Raw genomic sequence first — 5,645 nt, 5'->3', positions numbered from 1 at the left:
GTGGCGCAGTCGGTTAAGCGTCCGACTTCAGCCAGGTCACGATCTCGTGGTCCGTGAGTTCGAGCCCCGCGTCGGGCTCTGGGCTGATGGCTCAGAGCCTGGAGCCTGTTTCCGATTCTGTGTCTCCCTCTCTCTCTGCCCCTCCCCCGTTCATGCTGTGTCTCTCTCTGTCCCAAAAATAAATAAATAAACGTTGAAAAAAAAATAAAAATAAAAAAGATGTTGATTCTGATTTCACGGGCCGAGGTTGGGGCCTGAGAGTCTGCATTTGTTTGTTTGTTTGTTTGAGAGTCTGCATTTTTAACAAGCTCCCAGGGGATGCTGAGGCTGCTGGACTCCACGGACGTCAGTTTGGATAGCCAGGAAACTTTCAGTGTCCTGTGAGGTTGAAATCATCACCGTTGTTTTTCAGGTGAGCAAACAGAGGCTCCAGGCAGTTCAAAGACTGCTCAAGACCTCTAAGCTAGTAAGGTGGTAGAGCAGAGATTCAAACTCAGGTGTTGGGGGGGTCAGATCCTGGGTGATTGCCTTTCTGTTTCGGCGGCTTTAGCGCTGGGGGTCCAAGCTGCATTTGCTCCAAAATGGCTGAAATCCTGTGATGTCACCCTGACTCCACCACCACCCATCTGGGCTGGGCTACGGAGATGGCTCCCCTATCTCAGAATGGATGTCACTCAGAAAGGGTACATTAACCATAAAGTCCTTTGCCACACAGAAGTGCTATGAGGCCAAATGTTAAAAACACACCCTGGAAGGGAAGAGAGGCTGAGAGACACTCCTACAAGTCAAATATGCCAAGGTTGGCTGCTGGGGCCTTGGTTCCTGCTCAGAGGAGGCCATGCTCTGTCACAAAAGGGGCATGGGATGAGTGTACTGGCCGGTGGTCTCTCCTTCCAATACCCGTTTCCACGGAGCTGGAAAAGACAAAGGTCACTTCATTTTTATTTCTTTTTCTTTTTTTTTTTTTTAATTAAAAAAAATTTTTTTTTAATGTTTATTTAATTTTGAGACAGAGAGAGACAGAGCATGAACGGGGGAGGGGCAGAGAGAGAGGGAGACACAGAATCGGAAGCAGGCTCCAGGCTCTGAGCCATCAGCCCAGAGCCCGACGCGGGGCTCGAACTCACGGACTGCGAGATCGTGACCTGAGCTGAAGTCGGACGCTTAACCGACTGAGCCACCCAGGCGCCCCATATTTTTCTTTTTTTAATAACAGCTTTATTGATCTATAATTCACATACCACAAAATTCACCCTTTTATTTACTTATTTATTTATTTATTTATTTAACGTTTATTTATTTTTGAGACAGAGAGAGACAGAGTAACGGGGGAGGGTCAGAGAGAGAGGGAGATACAGAATCTGAAACAGGCTCCAGGCTCTGAGCTGCCAGCACAGAGCCCCACGCGGGGCTCGAACTCACGGACCGCGAGATCGTAACCTGAGCCGAAGTCGGCGCTCAACCGACTGAGCCACCCAGGAGCCCCAAAATTCACCCTTTTAAAGTGTACCTTTCAGTGGTTTTTAGCGTAGTCACGGAGTTGTGCACCTATCACCGCTATCAAATTCCAGAACATTTTCATCATTCTGAAAAGAAACCCTATCCCCATTAACGGTCACTCCCCACTCCCTCCTCCCCTCTGACCACTGATCTACCTTCTGACTCCATAGATTTGCCTCTTCTGGACATTTCGTATAAATGGGATCATGCCATAAGTGGCCTTTTGTGATGGGCTTCTTTCACTTAGTGTAATGTTTTCATTACGCTATGTTGTAACATGTACTATTTTTTTAATTTATTATTTTTTAAATTTACAGCCAAGTTAGTTAGCATATAGTGCAATAATGGCTTCAGGAGTAGATTCCAGTGATGCATCCCCTACGTATAACACCCAGTGCTCCTCCCAGCAAGTGTCCTCCTTAATGTCCCGTGCCCATTTAGCCCTTCCCCCCACCCACAAACCCTTCAGCAACCCTGTTTGTTCTCTATATTTAAGAGATTCTCTATATTTAAGTGGTGATTTAAGAGTCTCTTATGTTTTGTCCCCCTCCCTGTTTTTGTATTATTTTTGTTTCCCTTCCCTTAGGCTCATCTGTTTTGTATCTTAAATTCCACGTACGAGTGAATTCATATGATATTTGTCTTTTTCTAATTTCGCTTAGCATAATACCCTTTAGTTCCATCCACATTGTTGCAAATGTCAGGATTTCATTTTTGTTGATTGCTGAGTAATACTCCAATATATATATATATATATATATATATATATATATGCCACATCTTTATCCATTCAACTGTTGATGGACATTTGGGCTCTTTCTATACTTTGGCTATTGTCAACAGTGCTGCTATAAACATTGGGGTGCATGTGCCCCTTGGAAACAGCACACCTGTATCCCATGGATAAATGCCTAGTAATGCAATTGCTGGGTCGTAGGGTAGTTCTATTTTTAGTTTTTTGAGGAACCTCCATCCTGTTTTCCAGAGTGGCTGCACCAGCTTGCATTCCCACCAGCAGTATAAAAGAGTTCCTCTTTCTCTGAATCCTCACCAACATTTGTTGTGGCCTGAGTTGTTAACTTTTAGCCATTCTGACAAGTGTGAGGTGGTATCTCATTGTGGTTTTGATTTGTATTTCCCTGATGATGAGTGATGTGGAGCATTTTTTCATGTGTCGGGTGGCCATCTGGATATCTTCTTTGGAGAAGTGTCTGTTCATGTCTTTTGCCCATTTCTTCACTGGATTATTTGTTTTTTGGGTGTTGAGTTTGATACGTTCTTTATAGATTTTGGATACTAACCCTTTATCTGGTATGTGGTTTGCATATATCTTGTCCCATTCTGTCCATTGCTTTTAGCTTTCTGACTGTTTCCTTCACTATGCAGAAGGTTTTTATTTTGGTAAGGTCCCAATAGTTCATTTTGCTTTTGTTTCCCTTGTCCCCGGAGACATGTTGAGGAAGAAGTTGCTGTGACAGAGATCAAAGAGGTTTTCGCCTGCTTTCTCCTACAGAGTTTTGATGGCTTCCTGTCTTACATTGAGGTCTTTCATCCATTTTGAGTTTATTTTTGTGTACGGTGTAAGAAAGTGGTCCAGGTTCATTTTTCTGCATTTCGCTGTCCAATTTTCCCAACACCATTTGCTGAAGAGACTGTCTTTATTCCATTGGATATTCTTTCCTGCTTTGTCAAAGATTAGTTGGTCATATGTTTGTGGGTCCATTTCTGGATTCTCTATTCTGTTCCATTGATCTGAGTGTCTGTTTTTGTGCCAGTACCATGCTGTCTTGATGGTTACGGTTTTGCAAAACATCTTGAAGTCCAGGATTGTGATGCCTCCAGCTTTGGTTTTCCTTTTCAGGATTGCTTTGGCTATTCGGGGCCTTTTCTGGTTCCATGCAAATTTCAGGATTGTTTGTTCTAGCTCTGTGAAGAGTGCTGGTGTTATTTTGATGGGGATTGCATTGAATATGTAGATTGTTTGGGTAGTATCGACATTTTAACAATATTTGTTCTTCCTATCCAGGAACATGGAATATTTTTCCATCCTTTTGTGTCTTCTTCAGTTTCTTTCACAAGCTTTCTATAGTGTTCAGTGTATAGATTTTTCACCTCTTTGGTTAGGTTTATTCGTAGGTATTTTATGGCTTTTGGTGCAATTGTAAGTGGGATCGATTCCTTGATTTCTCTTTCTGCTGCTTCGGTACTGGTGTATAGAAAGGCAACCGATTTCTGTGCATTGATTTTATTTCCCTGTGACTTTGCTGAATTTGTGGATCAATTCTAGCAGGCTTTTTTTTTTTTTTGTGGAGTCTTTTGGGGTTTCCGTATAGAGTATCATGTTGTCTGTGAAGAGTTGGTAACACACACTATTGTCATGTAACATCCCATTGTATGGATGTGCCACATTTTGCTTATCCATTCATCAGTTCATGGACATTTGAGTTGTTTCGTGGACATTGAGTTGTTTGTGTGTGTGTGTGTGTGTGTGTGTGTGTGTGTGTGGCTGTCATGAACGACGCTGCCGTGGACATTCAGGTCCATTCGTGTACAAGTGTTTGTGTGGGCATATGTTTTCATTTCTCCTGGGTAGATACCTAGGAGTGGAGTTTCTAGATCAGATGGCAACTCTGTTACCAAACAGAGTTTGAGGAACTGCCACACCGTTTTGCAGAGCGGTTGCACCTTCTTACGATCCCACCAGCAATGTGGGAGGGTTCTGATTTCTCCAGGACTTGAGTGTAGTCATTTACTTTTAAAGCTGCTCGGTGGAAACCGAGACTTCCGCCTAAGCAATGACAAGTGGAATAAATATTCAGTGACTGTGGTATACTGATGCAAGCCTGCCCTTGGAAACAAGCAGGCCTAGCCTTGAGTGCTGTGTGTTTTTGGTAGCCACTTAACCTCTCTGAGCTGGTTTCTCTCTTGAGACCTGAAGTAGGAGCGCGTAATAGAGATCACAGGTGAGTAGAATTTGAGAAGCTTTGGGCAACAGGGTCCTCCTTCTGTTTTCTTTTTTAATTTTTTAAAATCATCCACTCCCAGGGCGCCTGGGTGGCTCAGTCAGTTAAGCGTCCGACTTCGGCTCAGGTCATGATCTCACGGTCCGTGGGTTCGAGCCCCGCGTCGGGCTCTGTGCTGACAGCTGAGAGCCTGGAGCCTGTTTCAGATTCTGTGTCTCCCTCTGTCTGTGACCCTCCCCCGTTCATGCTCTGTCCCTCTCTGTCTCAAAAATAATAAACGTGAAAAAAAAATTAAAAAAAAAAATAAATAAAATCATCCACTCCTGAAGGCCTGATTCTAAATTCCCACTTGTCCTATGAGGGGACCCGCTGGTGGTGAAGAACAGCATATTGGGACACAAGTAGTCCTGGATTTAAATCCCAGGTCTATTTCTTGCTATCTATGACCTTGGGCAGTCAACTTTACCTTTTCGGTGAAAAGGAGATTAGATACCACATCAAAGTGTTGTGGTCAGGATAAAACGTCTTGTGGTAAGCATGCGATAGATCATAGGCACTATTATTATTACTGTCCTTAGTAATCTCTACACCAAGCATGGGGCTCAAACTCACGACCCCAAGGTCAAGAGTCACATGCTCTACCAACTGAGGCAGCCCGGGGCCCCCTTGTAGGGCTATTATTGAAACATGGAAACATCCATCCATTCCACCAATACTAGCTGAGTTCCTACTAAGGGTCAGTTTCTGTGATAGACGATTAATACCCTTTATGTCTGGAGCTCACAGGTTTGGGGGAGCAGACGTGAAACACATCGTGTCCCCCGGGTGATAAGTGCCGTTAAGGTTCTCTGTTGGGGAGGGAGGGGCGTGGTAAGCAGAAGGAAGTGGCCACTGGGAGGTCCGGGCAACCCCGGGGCAGGTGGGAGAGGCCCCTGTTGTGCAGGGTGGACAGCGAGGTCGAGGCCTCGTGGAGCACAGTCTCCCCTGACTATGTCCTCACCACCCACACCCACAACCTAGAAATGGCCTGTCTGCTCTGAGGCTGGAAAGGAAAGAGTGCAGACTCTTGCCTTATAAACCCACATGAGATAAAGGCTTAAAACCCTCCCTGGGCTCACAACCAAAACTTCCGTGTGCCCAGGGCCTGGTGGCCATAGGGCACTGTGGACGCCACGAAGAGGG

This window comes from Leopardus geoffroyi, chromosome B4 (genome assembly GCF_018350155.1).
Source record: "Leopardus geoffroyi isolate Oge1 chromosome B4, O.geoffroyi_Oge1_pat1.0, whole genome shotgun sequence".
Lineage (NCBI taxonomy): Eukaryota > Metazoa > Chordata > Mammalia > Carnivora > Felidae > Leopardus > Leopardus geoffroyi.
This window is presented reverse-complemented; position numbering follows the sequence as displayed.